Here is a 26,182-nt window from a genome sequence, read left to right on the forward strand (position 1 = left end):
GTAGTATCACTTTAACAGCTCCAGTGTATTTAAGGCAATGCAACTTTTGAGGGAGGACAAGGCCTTAGCTATAACTCTGGCATAAAAGGCCTAAATGTGTGAGCACCTGAAGCCATCAGAATTGTAGGACTGGTGTTGAACGTGATCATGACATAACTTGTATTCGAGTGTCAAAACATAAATGCCACAGAAGTACGGCCTACCTCAGCAAAGCTGACAAACCACTTTTGTCCATGCTGTAGCGTGCTGTCTCATATGCCTGGGTGTTCTATTAGAAGTCATTTTCTGAAAAGAAGATGCCTAACTGTGGCCCCATCTGTTGAAGGAATGAATTAAAAAAACAAGAAAATTCTGCTCTCTAATAAGGGCAGAGGTTAGAGCTTTTTGTTTCCTGGCTGAATCTCCTTTTCAGAGGTGTCTGCGCCCTTCGCCTCAGCAGCTGCACAAGGACCTCTTTGTCAATGGGCATGAATATTTAAAGGGCTCCACTGCCTTCCTCTCTTCAATGAGTTTCAAAGGAAAGTTTCAAAAGCCATTGTTCTCTGATGACTTTAAACATTTTGATGCATGATAGAGGTAGCTTTATACACGGTATTAGCTGACTTGGGCAAGTTGAATTAATTCAATATTTGCACAATTAGACCAAATACTTAATGTGGATTTGTGTGGTTTAGTTGGCAAAACACTGGCTTCTCAAACTGAATTCCAGTATGAAGTTCACATTAAATAAGTTAGGCCTAAGTAAATTCCTTAGCAGACAATAATGCATCTCAAGAAGAAGAACATCAGTTTGGGCATAATTTTATCCCAGACCTGAAATATTAGGTACACAGACAGCTCTTTTATCCAGTGTTGTTTGGGTATTAGACACTTTGTTCTCAGACAAAGAGTGAGCCCCTTTCATGTCACAGCAGGGGTTTTGGTGGTAAAATATAAGGATGTTTCCATTGCAGCTAACTACGCCAAACCAAATGTTTGGATGCAGTTCTGTGCCTATTGCCCATCTCCAAAATGTCAAAAATACCCACCTATTTCCACAATTACATATCACACTTTAGATTGTTAAAGGCTTTAAATTTAAATTTCTTTTGAAATATATATTTGAGCAAGCAGCATTGCTGAGCCATGTAATTAATATAGGGGAAAACCTCACAGCTGATCCATAATGTGGTGGCCAAATTGTTGTTTATTTGCTGCTTGTCACACAAAGAAGGAAGACAAAGGTTATGAGAAATAAATTATCAAGGTTGTGTACAATTACAGATTTTTACATTAAAAAATTACTATTGCAACTTTTGTCCAAGACTCTCAAACTGCTTTGCAAACATTAAATAATGGAGTCACGCAAAATCCCCATGAGGTAGGTATCATTATCCCCAATGGGTAGATAGGCAAACTGAGTCAAAGGAGAGCTAAGAGATTTCTCTAATATTCCACAATAAATCAGGGGCTGAGGTGGTATCTATGCTCAAAAAATCCAAAGACAATAGACATTTGCTAAATAAAATAATATCAAACAGAACACGTGTAAAAATATCCACTTCCAAGGAGGTTTTTTTCACACTGTATTTTTCTAACCATTGTACTTTTTCTTTAAATAAAGGAATCCTCTCCATAGAGTTTAGCTCCTTCCCCACTCACAAGTAATATCAGGTTCTGCTAGCCCGCAGAATCATAGAAATGTAGGTCGGTAGATCATCTAGTCCGGTCTCCTGCACTGAGGCAGGACCAAGATCATCTCTGGTAGGTGTTTATCTAACTGTTCTTAAAATCCTCCAAAGACAGAGATTCCAACACTTACCGAGGTAATTTGATCCAGTGTTTAACTACCCGTACAGTTAGGAATACTTTCTATTTACCATGTGGGAGCTATAACTCCTTCCCGGAAACATCTGGGAGCTATAGTTTTCATTCCTCGCTATTTGGCAGCTCTTGGCCAATTACTATACATTTATCAGATCCTTTTCCTTTTTGGCGCATTCAGACCAACCCCTCCCTAAGCAACAAATGAGATTGTTGTGACCAGAGCCCCTTTTAAGCCAGTCATTGCTGGTGAATGAGAAAGGAGAAAGCACTTTCAAGCTGCAGGATGGAAGGAAAAAGAATGTTCCTGGGGCAGCGTTGGAATTTGCACAAGGAGCTCCATGCATTCCCTAAACGTGTATATGCAGTGACTCCAGCCCTCAGGTGCCTGAGTGCAACATAAAGAGAAATTCAACATTACCTGCACATCATCAGTTAATTCCCAAGATCTTATTCCACCTCTTTCCCACCCCAGTTCAGAAGTAAAAGCACAACTGAGAGATGGACAAAATGTTTTTTTGTGAGAAGGAGACTGAAGAGCCTCTGGTAACAGCGATTGGCCAAATTCTGCCTTTTGTGAAGAATTTCCCAAAGTGACTATTTAACTGAAAAGAAGAAAGGTGGCCTGGCACTAACCCAAACCAACATTAAAAAAGCAAGCTGTCAAAGTCAAAAAGCTGCAGAGAATCAGAGTAGCTCGATTTCTATTTCTTTCTATTAACATTTTTATTGTAATTTATTAGAGGCAGCAGTAGACACAAAAGCAAAAACTAACCCTTACAATCCAACTAAGCAGTGTTCTCAGCTCAGTGCTAACTTTTAATGACTGTAATTGAACGTAAAGATACAGAGAAATTGTTCTTGCTGACTGTCAGATCTCCACTCTTCATAATGGCAAACCAATTATCTACTCAGATTGCTTCGGAGAGAAGGGATGCAATGGTTAGTTCATGGCCCTCTACAACTCATTTAATATTAGATCATCTTCCAAGCAATGTAGGGAAGCAAAACTTTTCCTGTCTGTTCATTAGACACAGCTATTGGGCACCCATCACAATAATAACAAGCTCCACTGAATGGAAGGTGAAGCTAGACATATTCAAACTGGAAATTTGACACAAATTTTGAATAGTAAGGATAATTAACCACTGGAACAACTTATCTAGGGATGTGATAGATTCTCTATCACTTGAAGTTTTTAAAATGAAGATTAGATACCTATCTAAAAGATATGGTCTAACTCAGCAGAAGTTATGGGATTGATACAGGAGACAGTGAAATCCTGTGAAGGAGATCAGACTAGCTTATCATAATAATCCCATCTGGCCTAAAAATCTGTTAATTGAATATCAGAACCCTTTACAATGGCCACCATTAAAATTTTGTCAATTACTGCTTACAGGTAACAGTGTTTTGTATTTATATAGGTGAGGGGTATAGACCTGCAAATACCATAGTAATGTTATTTGAAACGGCACAATGATAAAGGCCTTAATCGCATCTACTGTGTATCATTACAATGATAACAATTTTCCTGGAAATAGGAGACGTATTTCCATATCATCCAGTAAAATCCACCAAGAGAAAAAAACTCAACCTGGGAAATATCACCAAAACCAGGTTGGATTGGAAAGAGGCCCATTTTTAGATAGTTCAGTAACTCAGTTCTGCATGATATGTTTTGTTTAATAAAATATTCAAGGCATGAAACTAGTCTCATTTCAGCCAAGCCAGGCAGCCAGTGCAGTGGATCTGCAGGCACAGTATTGTTTACTGGGTGCATAGGCAGGCTTCAAAGTTGTGGGCCTCAGTGGTGAAGCAGGCCTGAGGAAGGGCATGTTATAAGACCAGCTGATGCCCCTTCTGTATACCATAGTGGCCCAGGAGCAGGCATTATATATGACCTCAGGGAAATGATTTGGGAATGTGTAAAGGGGTGCACTTAATGCTGAAAGCTAAGAGGGGCTTGGGGCAGATCCTGAAACTTTTTCCAGGAGAAAAATTATTTGGTACATGTTGCAATGCAGGGTGCAGTGAAGGGCTGAGCAGCCCCCATGTGGCGGCAAGGCTAGGAGGTGTGCGAATAGGGAGGTGCCCAAATGCACAGGTGGCATGGAGGTTGGTAAATTCTCATACAGGGATAGCATACGGGGCACCAGAGTTATTCAGGGAGGATGGAGTCCACCTGTCAGAGCTGATAATGTTTTTAGATGATATTAAAGAAGACATCAGTAGATGTCTGGGCACCTAGCTAGGTATGAGGAGGGGGGGGCAGGCTAATCTCTGGCCCCTCCTTGTGTCAGATGTCTCATGCAGGTACTCTGAAGGGAGTGGGTATGGTGACCAGAAAAAATGGATTGGGAAAGGAGTTAAAGGAGGTATTCTTTAAAGGATCAGAAATGGCTGGGTTTGAGGCTCCTATGATTGTAATGGCAAGGAGTCAGCTCCCCCCCCCCCCATCCCAGACCACTTTTATAACCCCTTTTAACCTTCATTCGAGTAGGTGGGTGGCAAGGTCCCATGAGCAATTTGGCTGGGACCAGGATGGTTAAAGGGGATAACTACTTTTTGAGTACAATCTTTCAACCAGTTGTGCAACCACCTTATAGTAATTTCATCTAGACACAGTTTACTTGTGAGAATGTCAGACTGTGTCAAAAGCCTTACTAAAATCAAGATACATCATATCTAGTGCTTCCCCAGTCCCCCCAACCCACTAGGTCAGTAACCCTATCAAAGAAGGAAGTTAAGTTGGTTTGGCATGATTTGTTTTGGACAAATCCATGTTGGCTATTCCTTATAACCCTATAATCCTCCTGGTGATTAAAAACTAATTGTTTAATAATTTATGCCAGTATCTTTCCAGGTATCAAAATTAGGCAGATTTATCTATAATTTCTTGAGTCCTCTTTGTTCCCCTTTTCAAAGAGAGGTTCTATGTTTGCCCTTCTCCAGTCTTCTGGGACTCACTCATCCTCCAGGAGTTCTCCAAAGATATTGCTAACAGTGCTGAGATTGCTTCAGTTAGTTTATAAGTACCTTAGGGTGAATTTCATCAGGCCCTGCCGACTTGAATATATCTAACAAATCTAAATACTCTTCAACCTTATTTTCTCAATTTTGGCTTGTGTTCCTTCCCTCTTGTTGTTAATATTAATTGTGTTGAGTATCTGGTCACTATTAGTCTTTTCAGTGAAGACTGATGCAAAATAGGCATTCAACACTTCAGCCTTTATGCAGTTCTCAAGTCCCATGTGATCTTTCATGGTGCTAATACCTCCTGTAAGACATTAAACACCTCAATTTCCATTAACTTGGATAGGCATTGGGACAGAGAACCTTGTAGAAATGAGCCCTCTACAGAACCTAATCATAAACTTAGATATGCAGGGCCTGATTGTCATTAACATCCGGTTAAGACCTCTTTATGTGGCCAGAACAATGTAAAGAGACCTGAGCATAAATGAGACTCAACCCCACAGGTTTTAAAAGAGTACCATAAACTGTAACTGAAAGAGATTATACAGACAATATGTTTCTCTAGTTTTTTCAGGTTTGTTTATTTTGCACGTTTGGCAGTGCTCTTTGTATGGACAGTTTTACCATTTGCCCTGTACATTCAGTCATTTTCCCCTTTTGTTTGTGTGTATCTTCTAATGAGAAAATTGTTTTTAATATTATGACAATATTATTGTAGGATGTCTGCAAAATATTTGGCAAGAGGACTCAAGAGCAGGTGTAGCAGCTGAATCTAGATTTAATTCATTTTTCTAAAGTGACAGCATTTCAAGTTTGATGTCACTTAAAGATGTTCTGTTTCCTTAATTTGTAGTGCACTTAACTCATTACTTATTCTCTTTTAGCAACGACAGAGCTATATTTACTCAGCTGATAAATTAATGAATCTCTGAGCAAAGATTCATTCATTCATACTGCATTTCTTAGGCAATTTTATAAGGATCTTCTACAGTAGCAAGGAATTCATCATCACCTTATTTTGGCCCACTATCACACCAGAATATTAATTCTCATTTGCTAAACACTATAATTTATTATAGTCAGTTAAAAGGGCTGATTGCTGTTTTTTAAATAGTTCCAACTGTTGAATTCTAGTAGCGATGACATTTCTCTTTATCCACAGTCACAGGGGTCAGGAGGAAGAGAGAAAGTAATAGAAGTTAGTCACATCACTTAACACACTATTGGAAGGCAGTCAGATACTATGGTGATGAGGACAGTATAATAACCTGAATAGAATAAAAGGATGAACTGCATTTCAGCGCCTGGCTGTCACCGTACAGAACATACAGACCTGGATCCTGTACTAACATGCTGATAGACAAAAGGCCTAAAAATCCAAACCTGGACAACAATTTAACCCAAGAGCACCATGTAACAACAGTGTGGAAATGCAGGGTTGTGTACAATAGCTTTTCTTGAAATGTTTTTGTGTTTCTTGCATTTCATGAATCCCTAGGGGAAAATTTAGTTGAAAATTCTCAGCTGGTTTCTGTTGGCTCCACATGGTAAACTAGGTTTTACAACAGAACAAGAGATCTCTTTGGCTACTGGTTATTTGGGTTTATTGATCTTCCAGTAAAAACTAACAGAGACCAATAAAAAACAATAAAGACCCTGTTGAAGAATGGAACCTACTTGAACCACATGAGGAATCATAGCACCTAGACAGGGTTATTGCCTTTCAGCTTTTGGAGAAAGGCCTTGCAGAGGAGTCAAAGCCAAAATACCATGTTTGCATAGGTTGACTCAATATTGATCTTCCCTTCTACCCGTGTTCTGATTCTATTTGTGCATAGGTGAGGGTCAAACCATGCTCTGAGTCAGAGCAGACGATGGAATAGACATGAATGTACAGTTGTGTTCCATTAAAACTCTCATGAGTATTGCTGATCCTGGGAAGTCTGATTAGCAGAGCCCTAGCCACCCATGTCTGGTAACCCTGTATAAATCCCTTGAGGGCAATCAAATGTAGTAGTGTCAGTCTGAGGTTGAGAGCCCAGCCCTGTATGTGGTAATCTTTGGTCTTTGCCATATACTCAGGTTAGTCCTTAATAACCATCTGTCTTCATCTTCCAGCAGTCTAGGGAGGAACAGTTGAGGTTTGAGCTCCAGGAGCAAACCAAAGAAATTATTTCAGCCCTTGAATAAAATCTTGCTTTGACAGCTGCTGAACTGTGGAACTTGAGGAGCCTGGACTATGCAACTTTGGATTTATGCTGAATAGAGCCTTGTAAAAAGTTTTATTTCTCTCTTGGGTTTCAGATATTTCATGTAATAATTGGGAGATTTAGAAATATGCCTTAAATCAAATGTAATTTCCTTTCCATTCCCAATCCCATTGCCTCCAGATTCACCATTCTCTGTACTTCCGATAATTCAGAGTCTTTCAAATCCAGCTGTAGTCTGCAGGGTATACAGCCTATTAAACAGTTTAAATGTTGCTTCGGAACATTATTTTTTAAATATCACACTCAGACTCGAAATCTGAGTTGTTCAGCTTCATGTCGTTTTTGGATGGGAACCTCCATTGTGCTTTGTTCAAAAGATAATAGTTGGACATTATGTAGTGCCTTTTATCTGCACTTCCCAGAAAACTTTAAAAGGTTACTTGTACCTATCCTGTCTATGTGGGGAGAGAGGGAAAGATGCAAGAAGACGTCATTTTCTAATTGCAACCCCTATGCAAGGCTCAATCTTTGCTGTCACAATTCCAGCACAAAGGGTAACAATCCTCCTTAGCAACACAGGTGTGCAAGAGAGGGATGCAGGCTTATGCCTTCCTAAGGGTCTTGTAAAGAGTCAAGGCAATAATGCAGCATATAAAAACTCTTTGCCATTGCCGTTGAGAATTCCCGCCATGCAGTTTCTTAGGAAGCATTAATGAGTTGTCCTGATAAAGACAAAGACAAAGGGTTGCCTTCGTCGCTGTCCAGTTACTTGTGGCCAAGCAAACATCTATATTCAAAATATCAGTTTAGGTTTAGTCAAGACTGACTAATGTATTGCACTCCTTGGGAGTCCTGGACAAAAAATACCTCTCAATAGAGTTTGCCTGCTATGCAAAAGCTATACATAGACATAAATTTTGTTCCTTCCCTTTGAAGAAACATGACATCTTTCTCTTGGCTCATGCAACGATGGCGCATTTCCCCTCCCACTGTCAATCTTTTTAGTTCTTTCTGCACCAAATTTACTTAGGACTTGTTTGATTTCCCTACATTTTTCCATGTTTTTCTTCAGTGGTGGGTTTCTGTGGTTGTTGAGAGAATTAAGGGGAGTGTGTTGGGAGGGAGCGGGGGGTGGTTCACCAGTGTTCAGTAATGGTTCACTTTTATAGCTTAGCTGGACACTTTCTGAATTCTTTTTGTCTATGACTCCTGCAGCTGATTGTTGCTACTTCACAGATTCTGCACTCCAGCCAGCCAGGAAACTTAACAGGTTTCTACATTGTGTGAAATTGTGATTTCTTTGCACTAGAGGGAGCTCTTTTCAAATCTTACCATTTGCTAAGTTCATTTAGCCCTGACAAAGGTCTATTTTAAAATACAGTCCAGTAGAACTTTTTTCACTATTCAGAAATGTACTAGCGTATGATATATAGAATATATAAAAAAACAAAACCTGTTCATCCAACATTGCATTAGTAAAGAGAAATGTCATCTGGCATTTTAGAAATTTAACATATTTCTCACTTTTTTCAGTCATTTCTGTCTTTCCAAATACTTGGAAGAGTAAGATTATTTTCTGAATGTATTTGACGATAGAGCTTTGAATAGTTAAAAATTCAAGAGAGAGAGTTTTAAATTCATCCTTAAAACTATCCTTCCAAAAAATAAAACCACTCCACCCACAAATACGCCCGCAAACACAAATATACTCCATAGAAACCCAAAGAAAAGATTTACTCCTTTAAAGGGACAACAAAAATTTAACACTTAGTGCTTTTGATAACACTTTGTGTACAATCATTTTAACTATATTCAAGCAGTCACTTTCCTCTGTTGCTTGTGTGGGCCCTTCATGCATCAACAGGGGAACTATAACTTTATTTTTTACATAGAAAGACAATGATATATCTGCCCCCACAGTTTATAGTATAGTGTATCATTATTTTCTGGAGACATTACAGATTTTGCCTCAATTATTATCGTTTGTTTTACTACACAAACTTCCTCAGGCCTAATCCTCAGTTCTGCCCATTTCTTGGGCTGCCTATCTCTTTCTCTGCTGAAACCAAACACTCATTTCAACCAGTTTCCTTGGTACTGAAGTTAAGCTTACTGGCCTGTAATTGCTCTCAGTGCAAAGTGTTAAGATCCATGAGTCCTCAACCTAGGCCCATGGGCCACTGCTGCATTCACAACAACACCCAACAGGTCTAGTAGTGACTGGAGTATTGGGAGCCCTAAGGCCGTATACATCACTAAAGGTACTGCCCACAGGAACCTGACTGGAGGAGCTCCAGAGCACCTGATTGGACCAAATGCATTATTTGAGCCACAGGGAAGCACAGGAAGTTGTCTGTGTAAGAAGCCGTTTCCTGGCCTCCTGCAGGGTCACCCAGAGGTTTCAGGGGGCCTAGGGCAAAGTGAGGGAGCTGCGGCGCTTGTACTCACCCAGCAGCAGTCCGGGTCTTCGGCGGCAGAGGACCCTTCAGTTGCTCTGTGTCTTCAGCAGCACTAAAGGCCTCTCGCCCCCCACTGAAATCCCAGACCGCCACCAGACCAGGGCTCATGGGGCAAGGGGCCTGGGGCAAATTGCCCCACTTGCTCCCTCCCCCCCAGGTGGCCCTGGCCCGCTGCTGCTACAGACCCTCCTGGCTGAAACCCAACTCCCAGTGTTGTCCAAGTTCTTGACTTCAGCGCTGCTCTGTTCCTGGTCCCTGTGCCTGTTCTCTGACTGACTACAGCTCCAACCCTTTGCTTGACTCGCTGACTCTGATTCCTGTCTCTGACTCAACTCTTGACTCTGGCCTCTGACTCTGGTTCTGACCCACATTTCCATTTCCTGATGCCTGACTCCTGCTCTGACCACTAGGCATGACTGCTCATGTCCCAGTCCCTGACACAGAGACCATCCTCTCTTCTGTCCGCTCCTTAGGTCATCCTCCTTTACACTCCTTACTCATCCTCCTCCACATTATTAAGGAATGTACATGAGCATATTGTTTTAATTTAAGTTGGTTTCCCCTCTCTCCAAAATGCCTTCTCTCTAACCCATTGAGTATGCAGCATAGTGATTTTTCTTCCTGTATGGCGAATAATGGTGTCAGGGTTCCTTCCCCACTCTGAACTTTAGGGTACAGATGTGGGGACCTGCATGAACACCTCTCAGCTTAACTACCAGCTTAGCTTTGCTTTTGCTGCCACCACCCAAATAGTTTGAGTCATTTGGGAAACTCTGTCTTCCCCCCCAAAACCTTTCCCTCCCTGGGTAGCCTTGAGAGACTCCTCCACCAATTCCCTGGTGAGTCCAGATCCAATCCCCTTTGATCTTAAAACAAGGAAAAATCAATCAGGTTCTTAAAAAGAAGGCTTTTATTTAAAGAAAGAAAGGTAAAAATCATCTCTGTAAGATCAGGATGGAAAATAAATTTACAGGGTAATCAGATCCAAAAAACCCAGATGAACCCCCTCTAGCCTTAGGTTCAAAGTTACAGCAAACAGAGATAAAATCCTCTTAACAAAAAGGAACATTTACAAGTTGAGAAAACAAAGTTAAACCTAACACGCCTTGCCTGGCTGTTACTTACAAGTTTGAAATATGAGAGACTTGTTCAGAAAGATTTGGAGAGCATGGATTGATGTCCTGTCCCTCTTAGTCTGAAGAATGAATCACCCCCAAAACAAAGAGTACAAACAAAAGCCTTCCCCCAGCAAGATTTGAAAGTATCTCGTCCCCTTATTGGTCCTTTGGGTCAGGTGTCAGCTAGGTTACCTGAGCTTCTTAACCCTTTACAGGTAAAAGGATTTTGGTGTCTCTGGCCAGGAGGGATTTTATAGTATTGTACATAGGAGGGCTGTTCCCTTTCCTTTATTGTTATGACAAATGGGATGACTGGAACCCAGACCTTTTTCAATTTCTGGGCCTGTGGACCATGTCAGTGGAGTTACATTAGTGTAAAATCACTGCAAATAACGTCATGATCAGGTCCCAAGAGTGTGAACTCTTCAGCTGTCTTCACTGCAAAAACCATCAAGATAGCTAACCCGGTGTAAACAACACTCCTCTTTTAGCAGTGAAGACATAGGCTTTGTGTACCTGTTGGAGGGACCGGTTGTGAACAGACAGGGGTGGGAGCAGGGCCAATGGATCCATAATTATAATTATCTAGAGTCACCAACACCACCACAAAGGCAGGGTACAATAGGCTATTGCAGCCATGAAGCAACTTTTCTGCCTTGGGACAAGACCTCACAGATCTTCCCAGCACACAGCCCTGTTACTTGCGAGCACTTTGAGAGGAGTGTTTGCCGATTATTGACTATAAAATTTGTCTACATATTGCTGCCTTTTTTGTGTATCTAGGCAAGCATGCTGTAGTGTTGCAGTAAATTCATCCTGGTTGAGCTTTTTCAAAAGCCCTTGTGTTGCCAGTAAATGTTTGCAGGTAAATGTTTATTTTCTCTCCATATAAATTGTCATGCAAGAGGGAAAGGGTTAAATGTGTCATGGAGAGTTGTAGTTTTTACAGAAAAACAAAAAGCTTCAAAGAGCGTTACGTATGCACAAAGTCAGGCCAATTTTTTTCTTAAATGCAGCCATATTGCTCCAAGGATGCCAAATTCTACAGATAATAAATTGTATACATATGCCAAAACTTTTCATACCACTCAGCATTTGCTCAATATGACTTTAATTATGTACAGTTTGGATAGCTAGAAAAATAAACTACAATTAGATATTACAAAGACAAAGGCAAACCCTCAGATGGTTGTTACTGCTTGGGGTTAAAACATATGCAAATAACAGTGAAACCTCTGAATCGCTTCTGGAATGTGTTGATTTCTTTAACTCATCTGGAATCGTGACATGACTCATCTCCAACCCAGAGACCAAAACCGACTGCTTGAATGGAAAATGTCAGCTGGAACAGGCTCTTGGAAGAACAGCAAGGGCTGTTTTTACTCTTGACTTGAAGTCTGATTCACCATTGTTTTGCAAAGTGACTGCAAATTGCACTAATTCTAACTGGGTAACATTGTGCACTCATTTTGCACTGGTGTAAATGACTATATAAGATGCAAGGCGATGGTGAATTGGACCTTTAGTTTTGTCATTTACACCTATTTTTTAAATAGCTTGTCCTTGCTGCTTATATTATTTATATAGTATCTACAGTTGACCTTTGAAATTAATTTACTGATGGGGCTTAGGCTCCTAAATCAGTTAGGTGTTAAAAATATTATTCAAAAGGCATGTTCATTTTTGTTCAGTTCAAATTCTTCAAGTATTATTTCTGATTCATATTGGAAGAGACTCCATATCAGTTGTTCCAAGATTTGGATACTTAACAAAACATAGGGCGTGATCGGATGCATGACTAATGCATTTTGCATTTAAGCATCTGTTGATGCTAGTGGAAGTTACTCCAAGAAGAGTCTTTAGAGTATACTGATTCAGTAACTATTGTTGTTTTCTAGATAATGCTTTAGGACTATTTTTTCAAAGTCCACTACAGTAAGACTTTATTAAAACAGCCCTATGTTGTAATATTAACAATGTTTAATTATGACCACAGTTAGTTATGACCACACTCTACTTGATTAACAGAGGTCTTCCTCTCTTGTAATTTCCTTGGCTATAACTCCTCTCCTGGAGAGAGCTAACTGAACTGTTCAATATCAAATAAATTCATGACAAACATAACCCCACTTTTTTGTTAGCTAGTCATTTGTGAACTGATCTTTATTCTTCAAATGCATTCATTAGTCCAACATTGTTACCAAATAACCTGAACACATTTTCACACGATGTGCTAGACACTTTAGCTTTTTACTATTTGTTGTGTGGACACCATGACAGAGTGCAGGGAGTAAACAGGTGAGCATGCACGCTGGTCACTTTGACACCCATTAGTTCCCTGGAGAAAGATGACTGGGACACTTAAAAGTAATTAGCTAATTAGGCTGGTGGGCTGGATGAGCTAATTAGCCCATCAGCTTAAGGCTGGTCAAGGGACACAGAAAGGACGTGCTTAGGGAGAGATCATGAATTTTCATCTTAAAAATTATTCATATTAAAATTAGTGCAAATGTTGACTATTTTCACTAATACCCAGTAGGGGTCTGAATATTCATGGATAATGTTAACTCATGGATCATGTGAAAAAGTAGGGAGTCATCACTGAATGGGGTTTTCTAGAGGAGTTCTGCAGGGATTTGTTATTAGGTCCAATACTTGTTACTAGGCTCAATATTTTCATCAATGATCTTGAAGTAAATATAAAAATCAATGTTGATAAGATTTGCAGATTGGTGAAGTGCTAAATAATGGTGAGGACAGGGCAGTCATACAGAGTGATTGGGACTGCTTGGTAAGCTGGGCCCATTCAAACAAAATATGTTTTAAAGAAGCCAAATGCAAAGTTATACATCTAGCTACCAGAAATACAGGCCCTACCACATAATGAGGGCTGTATCTTGGAAATCAGTGACTCTGAAATGGATGTAGGGGTCATAGCAGACAAGCAACCCAATATCAGCCCTCAGTGTGATTCTGTAGCAAAAATGGCCAATGCAATCTTTGGATATGTAAACAGGGATAAACATTGGTACTGGAACAGTGGGCCAACTTCTGCTGTCCACAATTTTAAAGAAATGTTGAAAAATTGGAGAGGGTGCAGAAAAGAGCCACAAAAATGATTCAAATGACTTACATGATGGACAAAAAGAGCTCAATCTGTTTAGCTTATCAAAAAGAAGATTGAGAGGTGACTTGATTACAATATATAAGTACATTTATGGGGAGAAAATACCAGGAACTAAAGGCTCTTTATTACAGAGGAGAGCGGATTACAGTTAACATAGAGGACTTCAGCTGGAAGCTAAAGTCAGACAAATTCGGATTAGAAATTAGTAAAAAAAAATTGACTGTGAGCATGATTAACCACTGAGACAAACTTCCAAGAGAAGTGATGCATTCTTTATCTCTTGCAGTCTTCAAATCAAGATTAGATGCCTTTCTAGAAGATATGCTTTAACGAGACACAAGTTATTGGGCTTCATATAGGACTAACTAGATGAAATTTAATACTTGTGATATACAGGATGATCAAATGGTCCCTTCTGGCCTTAAATTCTATGAATCTATGAATATCATTCAATGAACCACTGTTCAGCATTCTTATTTAGGAATATTTTATTATCTAACCAGCTCTGCACTTGGCTTTAATGAGGCTTTTTTCTTTCCGCTGCTGCTCTCGTACAACATTTTCTGCACTGATTATCATGGTGTGTGAATGTCTACGGCATTATCCATGGCTGTTATAATTAGACATGGGTACACAACAGATCAGATCGGAAGCCTGAACTCAGGATTCAAATGCTGTAGCTCAGGACCATCTTTAGTTATAATATCAATGCTGTATTTTTTCCTTCTCTCACTCTGTTAGTGGCATCATTGCAATATGGTATTCAGCTTGAAGGAGCCAGTGCAAGAGTGTTGTCAGCAACTCTCATGTTGAAAAACAGCCGAGCAATGCAAGCAAAAATATTTCTTCACTCTCTTTCAAGGCGAATATATTATCACTTGGATAGTATGTTGAATTTAGAAAAGGCCCCCAAGTGATGTTAGCATGAGTTTTTACTGTACTTAATTCTACCCAATGACTTTCAGAGCAATGACATGGAAAAGAACATTTCCAAGGGTTGGATTATTCCCTGGGATTCAACAGTGAATGATAGAACCTTTGACTTCAGTGTCACCAGTCTGTTCCAGGATGGTATTGATATAAAGCAGCTATCATTCCAGAATTCCAGAAGACTGGAAGGGGGCAAATATAGTGCCCATCTATAAAAAGGGAAATAAAAACAACCCAGGAAACTACAGACCAGTTAGTTTAACTTCTGTGCCAGGGTAGATAATGGAGCAGATAATTAAAGAAATCATCTGCAAACACTTGGAAGGTGGTAAGGTGATAGGGAATAGCCAGCATGGATTTGTAAAGAACAAATCGTGTCAAACTAATCTGATAACATTCTTTGATAGGATAACGAGCCTTGTGGATAAGGGAGAAGGGGTGGATGTGATATACCTAGACTTTAGTAAGGCATTTGATATGGTCTCGCATAATATTCTTACAGATAAACTAGGAAAGTACAATTTAGATGGGGCTACTATAAGGTGGGTGCATAACTGGCTGGATAACCATACTCAGAGAGTAGTTGTTAATGGCTCCCAATCCTGCTGGAAAGGTATAACAAGTGGGGTTCCGCAGGGGTCTGTTTTGGGACCGGCTCTGTTCAATATCTTCATCAACGATTTCGATGTTGGCATAGGAAGTACACTTATTAAGTTTGTGGACGATACCAAACTGGGAGGGATTGCAACTGCTTTGGAGGACAGGGTCAAAATTCAAAACGATCTGGACAAATTGGAGAAATGGTCTGAGGTAAACAGGATGAAGTTTAATAAAGATAAATGCAAAGTGCTCCACTTAGGAAGGAACAATCAGTTTCACACATACAGAATGGGAAGAGACTGTCTAGGAAGGAGTATGGCAGAAAGAGATCTAGGGGTCATAGTGGACCACAAGCTTAATATGAGTCAACAGTGTGATACTGTTGCAAAAAAAGCAAACGTGATTCTGGGATGCATTAACAGGTGTGTTGTAAACAAGACACGAGAAGTCATTCTTCCGCTTTACTCTGCGCTGGTTAGGCCTCAACTGGAGTATTGTGTCCAGTTCTGGGCACCGCATTTCAAGAAAGATGTGGAGAAATTGGAGAGGGTCCAGAGAAGAGCAACAAGAATGATTAAAGGTCTTGAGAACATGACCTATGAAGGAAGGCTGAAGGAATTGGGTTTGTTTAGTTTGGAAAAGAGAAGACTGAGAGGGGACATGATAGCAGTTTTCAGGTATCTAAAAGGGTGTCATCAGGAGGAGGGAGAAAACTTGTTCACCTTAGCCTCCAATGATAGAACAAGAAGCAATGGGCTTAAACTGCAGCAAGGGAGATTTAGGTTGGACATTAGGAAAAAGTTCCTAACTGTCAGGATAGTTAAACACTGGAATAAATTGCTTAGGGAAGTTGTGGAATCTCCATCTCTGGAGATATTTAAGAGTAGGTTAGATAAATGTCTATTAGGGATGGTCTAGACAGTATTTGGTCCAGCCATGAGGGCAGGGGACTGGACTCGATGACCTCTCGAGGTCCCTCCCAGTCCTAGAGTCTATGAGTCTATGAGTCTATCATCAGACAGCTGTTTTGGGTCCTATGCCAAATAAGTCAGTGGTCTCAGTCAAGTTTGCAATCGACAGGTGTCCATGTCACAAAAACGATCTTCACAACTGATACTGACACCCTTCTAAGAAGCTTCAGGTGAAGGCCAGCGATGATCATAGACTCATGGAATCATTGAACTGGAAGGGACTTCGAAAGGTCCTCTAGTCTAGTTCCTTGCACTCAAGGCACGACTAAGTATTATCTAGACCATCCCTGACAGGTGTTTGTCCAACCTGCTCTTAAAAATCCCCAATGATGGAAATTCTACAACCTCCTTAGGCAATTTATTCCAGTGCTTAACCACTCTGACAGTTAGGAAGTTTTTCCTAATGTCCAACCTAAACCATCCTTGCTGCAATTTAAGCCCATTGCTGCTTGTCATATCCTCAGAGGTTGAGAAGAACAAGTTTTCTCCTTCTTCCTTGTAACAACCTTTTATGTACTTGAAAACTGTTATCATGTCCCCTCAGTCTTCTCTTCTCCAGACTAAACAAACCCAGTGTTTTCAATCTTCCCTCATAGGTCATGTTTTCTAGACCTTTAATCATTTTTGTTTCTCTTCTCTGGACTTTCTCTAATTTGTCCAGATTTTTCCTGAAATGTAGTGCCCCGAACTAGACACAATACCCCAGCTGAGACCTAATCAGTGCAGAGTAGAGCGGAAGAATTACTTCTCGTGTCTTGCTTACAACACTCCTGCTAATACATCCTTGAATGATGTTTGCTTTTTTTGCAACAGCGTTACACTGCGCTTATTTAGCTTGTGATCCACTATGACCTCCAGATCCCTTCTACTCCTTCCTAGGCAGCTATTTCCTATTTTGTATGTGTGCAACTGATAGTTCCTTCCTAAGTGGAGTACTTTCCATTTGTCCTTATTGAATTTCATCCTATTTACTTCAGATCATTTCTCCAGTTTGTCCAGATCATTTTGAATTTTAATCCAATCCTCCAAAGCACTTGCAACGCCTCCTAGTTTGTTATCGTCCACAAACTTTATGTGTACTCTCTATGCCATTATCTAAATCATTGATGAAGATATTGAACAGAACTGGACCTGGAACGTATCCCTGCGAGGCCCCACTCATTATGCCCTTCCAGTATGACTGTGAACCACTGATAACTACTCCTTGGGAACAATTTTCCAACCACTTATGCACCCACCTTATAGTAGCTCCCTAGATTATATTTCCCTAGTTTGTTTATGAGAAGGTCATGCAAGACAGTATCAAAAGCCTTCCTAAAGTGAAGATATACCACATCTGCTGCTTCCTCCCTATACACAAGGCTTGTTACCCTGTTAAAGAAAGCTATCTGGTTGGTTTGGCACAATTTGTTCTTGACAAATCCATGCTGACTGTTATTTATCACCTTATTATCTTCTAGGTGTTTGCAAATTGGTTGCTTAATTATTTGCTGCATTATCTTTCTGGGTACAGAAGTTAAGCTGATAGAATGAGCCAGGTGACTGAATTAACTTTCACCCATGGAGGTGGCCATTCTTGATCAAGGATACAGCACACTAGTGTAGCCACTTAGGGTACTGTTTCTAAGGTTCTGTGAATAAAGGGAAAGCTGCAATCTCAAATGCTATCTGACACTTTTCACTAGCACTAAACTCTTTTCTGTATGGGGGAAAGAAACCCCTTTCCTTCTAAACTTTGTGCTTATCAATGTTCAGTTCAATGGAACAAAGATGGATCCATGTCTATCTGCTGTCAGCTTGCAGTGAAAATGTATTCTAGTTCTCTTTTGAAGTGTACTGTTCACTGCCCTACTGTACGTCATATAGTGTTACAAAAATTGTATTAATTAACATAATATAAAAGGTTGGGTAAAGAACATTATCTTATTTCTCAGGAACAGTACCAATGTCTAATACAGAATGGCAAATGTACTTGCCATACATTGGCTGCTTTTGTATAGAAGATGGTATATATTGTACAATGCTTGGTGGATTGTACTGTATTCTGCCTTAATGCAGCACAGTTATCAAACACCAATTTAAGTTTTTTTGTAGATTTATTGTATTCACCCTCTTAGGTGATATTCCACTATTCTGCAACAGCAAGGATTTCTAAAATACCTCTTTTGTTGCTAGCAACCACGCAGATTAGGACATCATAATGCTGCTGAGTTCCACAGAGTAGACCAGAGTGTACTGTTTCTCTCTGAGGACTGCACTGGGATGAGGTTTCACACAGCGATGTCAAACTGCTGAACCTAATTGAAAGGAAGATGTGTTGACTTAGCAGCAGTGCAGGCAGCCTTATATATTAAAGGAGCTCCAGGTCCTTGAGGAGCCAGCTGTGAAACTGTGGTCTGGATTGAGGCCTTGGCATACTGCAGACAGTGTACTGGGATAAGAAGAATGAGAAGTACTTGTGGCACCTTAGAGACTAATGAATTTATTTGAGCACAAGCTTTTGTGGGCTAAAACCCACTTCATCGGACATATGCAATGGAATATACAGTAGAAAGATATATATTGTGATAGACCCAGGCCAGCTGGGAACAGCAGAGTAGTAGAAGGGAGATATACTGGCCACAGGATAAGCAGTTTTCTGTTCCCTGAGTTACCAGAGCAGGGGCTGCTCCAGGCTAATGAGAACACCTGACTCCAATTAACCTGCTAAGAGTCAGGTGAGGCTGTTAAGCACCTGACTCTAATTAAGGCCCCTCTGATGCTATAAAAGGGCTCAGTCCAGTCAGGCCAGAGGGAGCCAGAGAAGAGGAAGTGTGTGAGAGGGAGGAACTGGGAGCAAGATGTGTGCAAGAAGCTGAGAGTGAGTAGGCATACTGCTGAAGGACTGAGAAGTACAAGCGTTATCAGACATCAGGAGGAAGGTCCAGTGATGAGGACAAAGAAGGTGTTGGGGAGGCCATGGGGAAGTAGTCCAGGGAATTGTAGCTGTTGCACTGCTGTACCAGAAGGCACTCTAGACAACTGCAGTCCACAGGGCCCTGGACTGGAACCTGGGGTAAAGAGTGGGCCTGGGTTCCTCCCAACTCCTGATCAAACACAGGAGGAATTGACCTGGACTGTGGCTTCTACCAGAGGGGAAGATCTCTGAACTGTTTCCCAACCCACAGGGTGAATCTGTGAGGCAAGCAAATCTGCCAATAAGTGCAGGACCCACCAAAGTAGAGGAGGAATTTTATCACAATATACACAGAGGACATGAAAAAATGGGTGTTGCCATACTGACTATAATGAGAGTAATTAGTTTAAGGTGTGCTATTATCAGCAGGAGAAAAAATCTTTGTAGTGATAATCAGGATGGCCCATTTCCAACAGTTGACAAGGTGTGAGTAACAGTAGGGGGAAAAATTAGCATAGGGAAAAAGGTTTTACTTTGTGTAATGAGCCATCCACTGCCAGTCTTTATTCAAACCTAATTTAATTGTGTCCGGTTTGCAAATTAATTCCAATTCTGCAGTTTCTTGTTGGAGTCTGTTTTTGAAGTTTTTTTTGTTGGAGTATTGCCACTTTTAGATCTGTAATTGAGTGACCAGGGAGGTTGAAGTGTTCTCTGACTGGTTTTTGAATGTTATAATTCTTGACATCTGATTTGTGTCCATTTATTCTTTTGCGTAGAAAATGTCCGTGGCCAATTTACATGGCAGAGGGGCATTGCTGGCACATGATGGCATATATCACATTGGTAGATGTGCAGGTGAACGAGTCTCTGATAGTGTGGCTGATGTGATTAGGTTCTATGATGGTGTCCCCTGAATAGATATGTGGACAGAGTTTTGCAAGGATAGGTTCCTGGGTTAGTGATTTTGTTGTGTGGTCTGTGGTTGCTGGTGAGTATTTGCTTCAGGTTGGGGGGCTGTCTGTAAGCGAAGACTGGCCTGTCTCCCAAGATCTGTGAGAGTGAGGGATTGTCCTGCGGGATAGTTTGCAAATTCTTGATGATTCGCTGGAGAGATTTTAGTTGGGGGCTATCATAGCATTCCTTCTCAGATCTGAACCTTAGAGTTCAGAAAATGAGATACTAGCACCTGAATCCTCTAAGCTTAATTACCAGCTTAGATCTGATAGCAGTGTCACCACCCAAAAATATAGTGTTTTGGGGCAGTCTGACCTCCCCAACCTTCCCTGGGGACCCCAAGAACCCAGATCCCTTGGGTTCTTAAAACAAGGAGAAATAAACCATTCTCCCCCACCTTTCCCTCTCTCAGAATTTCCCTCCCTGGGCTATCCTGGGAGATACTGATCTAACCTCTAAATCACCACACAGAGAAGCATCTCCCTTCCCTTCCACAAAGAGGCAAACAAAATCTCTCCCCCTCCCGTCTCCCCCCACCCATCCTGGTGAGTTATCCCAATCCCCTGGAATAACACAAGGGAAACAAGGAAGAAAAAATCAATCAGGTTCTCTAAAAACAAAAAAAAAAAATCTTTTAATAAAAGAAAGGAAAAAGTAAAGAATTATCTCTGTAACTTCAAGATGTAACTATTACAGGGTCCTATAGCTTACAGACACCAGAAAGAGACTTCCCCCCAGTACCAATACAAATCAGAATATTCCCAGCAACTACACATATAAAAGTTAACCAGACAGATCCACAATTGCAAATAGAGTAAAAACAATCAAAAAGCCTAAACCGCCTGTTTTTACTTACTATATGAAAAGAAACTTGGAGATCCTGTAGTAATGTCTGGTCTCTCTCAGACCCTCCGAGAGAAGAACACACAATACACAAAGAACACACACAAAAGCTTTCCTCTGCCCAAATTTAAAAGTATCTTGTCTTCTGATTGGTCTTCTGGTCAGGTGTCCAGTTCCCTGCTTGTAACCCTTTACAGGTACAAGAGACATTAACCCTTAACAATCTGCTTATGACACGTGGGATAGGTTGTAAATTCTTGATGATGCGCTGGAGAGGTTTTAGTTGGGGGCTGAAGGTGACAACTAGTGATGTTCTGTTACTTTCTTTGTTAGACCTGTCCTGTAGAAAGCTTATGCTCAAATAAATTTGTTAGTCTCTAAGGTGCCACAAGTACTCTTTGTTCTTCTTGCTGATACAGACTAACATGGCTGCCACTTTGAAACCTGTACTGGGATAGGTTTCCTCCATGCTCGAACATGTTGTGGAAAGCCATCTGTTTACCTCTGGTAAGAAATGGCAGGGTTTTTTTATTTTTTGGAAATACTCTGTTTCAAGGCAAATACCTTGAATGTGTGCTTGTTCTGGCTTTCTAGAAACCATGACTGTTACAGATGGTGTTTTTTGTTTTCTCCACCTAAAGTAATTCTTGAAGCAAATAAAGAAAAGACACTGGAAGCTTGTATTGAGAGGAGAGTGAGGCTTAGTGACAGGCTTAGTGAAGTGCTGAAGCCTGTTTGACATGGCTGCTGTCATTTGCTTCTCCACTTCATTTTAGCTGGCAAAATGCAATAATACTTGATACAGTGGAGAGAGTTCTGTGAAAATCCTAGCTATGAGCCTGTGATCAGCCATTTTATGGTAACAAGGTTCTTTGCACCTAACATTTGACACAAGTGGACAGGTGTTGTGAGGAAGTTGCAGGCTGCTGTCTGTTCCACTTCTGATTTTAAAATACAGGAAGGCAGTTTTATTTATAATCTTTGACCATTGTTTGGGGGAATTCAATTCTTTATGAAAATCCTGGATTGAGACCCCCTGGGAGCTGAAGGCCTCTCTTCCCACAACGGTAATTCAGTCTTCCCCAGACTGCCTCACCCTCCATCTGTAGCAACCATCTCAAGAGCTGAGAAGACAGTTCATTGTATATTCCCATTCATTCCACAGTGTTTGCTCTGAGTACCAGCCAGGGTGCCTATTAGTGTCAGTTGTGAGTGTGTTGTGTGGGAAACTGGAAAAAATACATGCTGTCCCTTTAATCTGTAAGAGGTTTGCATGTCCTGTTTGCAGGTCCTGTTTGCATGTTAGAGGACTCTGTAGGAAAGCATGTAGTCAGACAGAGTAAGTTTGCAGCCAGACAGTCTAGAGTAAGGTGGGCTAAGCTATGCGTCACTATTTTAGGGAGCAGCCTGCTTTGTGTGTCTCTGGTTTTGTTTTGTTTTTTAGAGTGGGTTCTTGTATGCTATTCAGTCTTTTAAGAAATAAGGTAGTGTTATGTTGCAACCTCCAGCAAAATAATTTGTTTTTATCTAACTTCTCTGTTTGGATGCTGTGAAACATAACCAGGATGTTATTACTTTGTGATCTATCTTTGGTATTTCTGAGTTGCCTGTTACATTGGTTATATGGATGCTCTCCCAGCAGGATCTGGACGGAGAGCACCACCCTCACTTCATATAGGCCAGTTGAGCAGTCATAATATAGCAACCATCAGTGACCTGGGCTGGATTTCAAACAGCAACCTAGATGTGATGGCTTTTTTATTTCTCACCTAGAAATGGATGGGAAATCTTTTGAGATTTCAAATTTTTCCCCATGCCACACCGGGAGGAAAAACAGACTTTTGTATGAAAACCAGAGTCAGTCAGTCAGGAATAGCCAATAGCCCAGTGGTTAGGGCATTCACCTGGGATGTGGGAGACTCAAGGACTTGAACCTAATAACCAGGCTATAAAGACTCTCTCTCTCTCTCTCTCTGTGATTTTGAGCAGAAACACCATTCTGGACTTGAGAAACCTTCCCAATTAACGTTTTGTCAAAACCAATCCTTTCCCCAATAAAACTTTCAATTGTAACAAATCAGCATTATAACCTGTTTTGTTGAAAAAATCCTGACCAGTTCTTCACCCACTTATATATTGGAAATCTGGACTGTGTTTTATCCAGCCTGTGCTGATCAGTTGTTGACATTTTTCTGTCACTAAAAGCTATTTTAGGAAGTCCAACCGTCCCGCTTTGGGTTGATGGCCAGGTGGGAGTATTTCCTTTACAAATAGCCCTGAAATATGTCTATTGTATATAGTTAGGTTTCTCCTCATCTCCTCAGGTGTATTACTCAGGATTGTAAATTTGTGAATCTAGGGGAAAAAAACTATTTTTCTTCTGGGACTTTGGTATAGGACTCATTCATTGTGCATGAGAGTCAGCTCCTCTAAATCAGAGAGGGTGCACAAGAGGCTAATGGAAGAATAGCCCTTTAAATTTTCTAGGTTTAAGATGCAGAGTGAAAATGTGCTGCCAAAGCTGAGAAATTATATATGTATCATTATGCCAGTGCGCTGACACATCAGTGCTGGATCATGTGGAATACCAGTATGACAGCTTTCACAAAGTAATACATCAAATTACTGAAACACTTAAGTGCCTTTGAAACCTGGCACATAAATATGCTGCTCATTTGCTCCTATTTCTATTTATATAGAATATTATAGAATAGTTATAGTTTTCAAAAAATAAAAATATTGAAAAAGCATTGCTCTATATACTGATGGTCATGCTCTTGCACCGGTAGGGTGAGCAGATTAGAAGATTTTCCAGAGAAAGGGAGTGAGTTGTCTAAGAACCTATTTGTGGAGTGGTGTTTGTTAGGGGAGTAAGCCCTGACTACCTAAAACTTAGAGCATCAGTTTGCTGTGATGTCATAAGAATATGGACAAGCCACTGCATACGTGTCACGTGTTATCTGTGACTTAAATATTTAAATGTGGCCTAAATATTCATGATAATGATATTTACCTCCTTTGTCATGCACTTTGAGATCTACTGCTGAAATTAACAATTTATATTAATATAGTATTAATAATTATTAAACCACAATCCTCAAGGCCAGATTCTGTTGATCTGTCCAATTCCTTGCATGTTCCTATATAAGGGCTATATCCTTCCAGTGATCCAAATTTCAATGAAGGAACACTAATGACCCATAAAGTATAATAGTTAAAACCTGACGTTAAAACCTGACTGTTAGCATATGTAAAGTTTTTTAATCAGAAACATTAGCATAATTTGTTTTATATAGTTTTAGTAACAATTGCTATGCACCAAGATAGCTGATCTAATTGTTACATTAGTGCATGTTGTCATCTCTTCCTCTTAGTGCAGATTTGTAAGAAGATTTGTTGTCAGTAGTACCAGATTGTCTTTACATTCGTACTTGCTATGATAGTCAATAGTCAATACATGGTTATGATGCAAATGTGGAAGTGATAAATCACAACTGTGGGATAAGTCATATTTATCATGTACTTTTGACAGCCTCATATACCCTCTTCCTATTTTATCTCCACTGAGACTATTCATAACATCCCAAGCCCCTGAGATGCCTCAAATAACCACCATGTAAAATAAGATGCAAAAGAATTTTTTTCTTTTTCACATCATCCCTAATCCCCTGAATGTGGAATTTCTCCAGTCATGAGCACTCCCACCATCCCAAACTCATGCTGATAAAATGTGCATGCCACCCCCTCAGGTATTCCTTCCTGATTATGCCACTGGTAATGGAGTATTAAGCAGAATACAGCACCTTTTCAGATCTAGGTCAAGAGTGTGAATATAAATAGGTTGGCAATGACTGAAAGTAGGTTATTTGACTACTATGTGAAATGAATTGGATGATGTCTATCTCCTTGCTGTTGGACAGGTTTCCACAGCATAATAAAATAGCATCACAACCGGCACTAACTGGTGTCTCCCTTGGCAATCTTCACAGAGATATGAAAGATTGAATGGACATGAAGACAACCCCCCCTGTCGACACTAGAGATGGTGTATCCAGGTCAGGGTTGAGGCATATTGGTGGTACATCATGCAGCATGCTTGGCGAAGCTTGCACTGCTGCTATCTGGTTAATGGAGAGAAAGAGGACTTCAGTTTCCAGGGCTTTCAGTCTGACACATTTCATCAGCACTACAATTTGCAAGTAAAAATTGAACAAATAGTTTCATCCTATAATGTCAGATTCTGTTTCTCCACTCCATTACACCAGTTTTATGCGGGTGTAAGTCCATTAATTTCAAGTGAGTTACAACAGCATAAACCTGGTGCGACAGCATGGAGAAACAGGGCCTACCTCCCTTAAAGATCTCTTTAAAAAATCAGGTCCTTGCTGTGTTATTAGAAGTGATCCTGATTGCAGACTGGCCTTGAACAATTCAGAGCCATTGAGAGGAATGGAAGATGAAGTCACTGTTCTCACATGGAATTGTTCTGTTCTATCAAGTAATGTTTCTCCTCTTTTTCAGTGCTTTTGGCTTACTTTGTATTGGCTCAGGTCAAAAAAGGTTGCAAATGGAGTCACTGACTAAATCTCACAGCTGTGTGAATAGAGTTAATTAGCCTGATGGTAGTTTAAAATGTTGCTGCCTATTAGCATTGGTATTCTTTGCCTGGCACTCAGGTGTGAAACCCTTGACTACATTTCAGTAGTATGTGAAAAAGATCATTACATGGCATTTGCCTCCTGTTTCACTATGAAATGGTCGCTTTGACAAAGCAAGGCCCGTGAGAGATGAAGCAACAGAACACAAAAGCAGACACAATGCAATGCTTTGCACAATTGTTACAGGGCTTTTTGTTAGGGGTACCTGAAGAATCGGCACGTCTTGGTTTTCAGGGCTTCAGGTCTCTGTTGGTTTTACAAAAAACAGTTGTTTGTCCTAGTTTTCTAAATCCTTGCAAGCTGGCCAGCTGAGCTAGTAAAATATGACTGCAAGCTGGCTGAGTGAATACGAACCTCACAGATCACTTCCCACCAGGCTTGTCCCTGCCTTCTCCTCTGCCCTCCTCCTTCCACAAAAACCATCTCTGTCCAAGTCAGTTTGTCTGAATAAAATGAAGTTCAGGGTAGGTGAACCCAGATCAGTCCAAACAGCAAATCCAGACAAGATGAAATGTGCACGTTTCCTTTGCCCATCTGGACTGGAAAAAGATCCTATTTAGTAATGCATTTTAACTAATCCATTTCTAAACACAAGCGTGCACACAATTTAACATCTTTCGAAATGTGGTTGTGA

At 40.5% G+C, this 26,182-nt stretch overlaps 1 protein-coding gene across 1 annotated transcript in view; it reads left to right on the forward strand.

Annotated features, from left to right (window-relative positions):
• Positions 1 to 26,182, forward strand: part of SCAF8 (SR-related CTD associated factor 8) — a 240,754-nt gene that overhangs the window by 151,355 nt on the left and 63,217 nt on the right. The gene's annotated exons all lie outside the window — the stretch shown is intronic.

This window comes from Gopherus evgoodei, chromosome 3, assembly GCF_007399415.2.
Source record: "Gopherus evgoodei ecotype Sinaloan lineage chromosome 3, rGopEvg1_v1.p, whole genome shotgun sequence".
NCBI classification, from domain to species: Eukaryota; Metazoa; Chordata; order Testudines; family Testudinidae; genus Gopherus; species Gopherus evgoodei.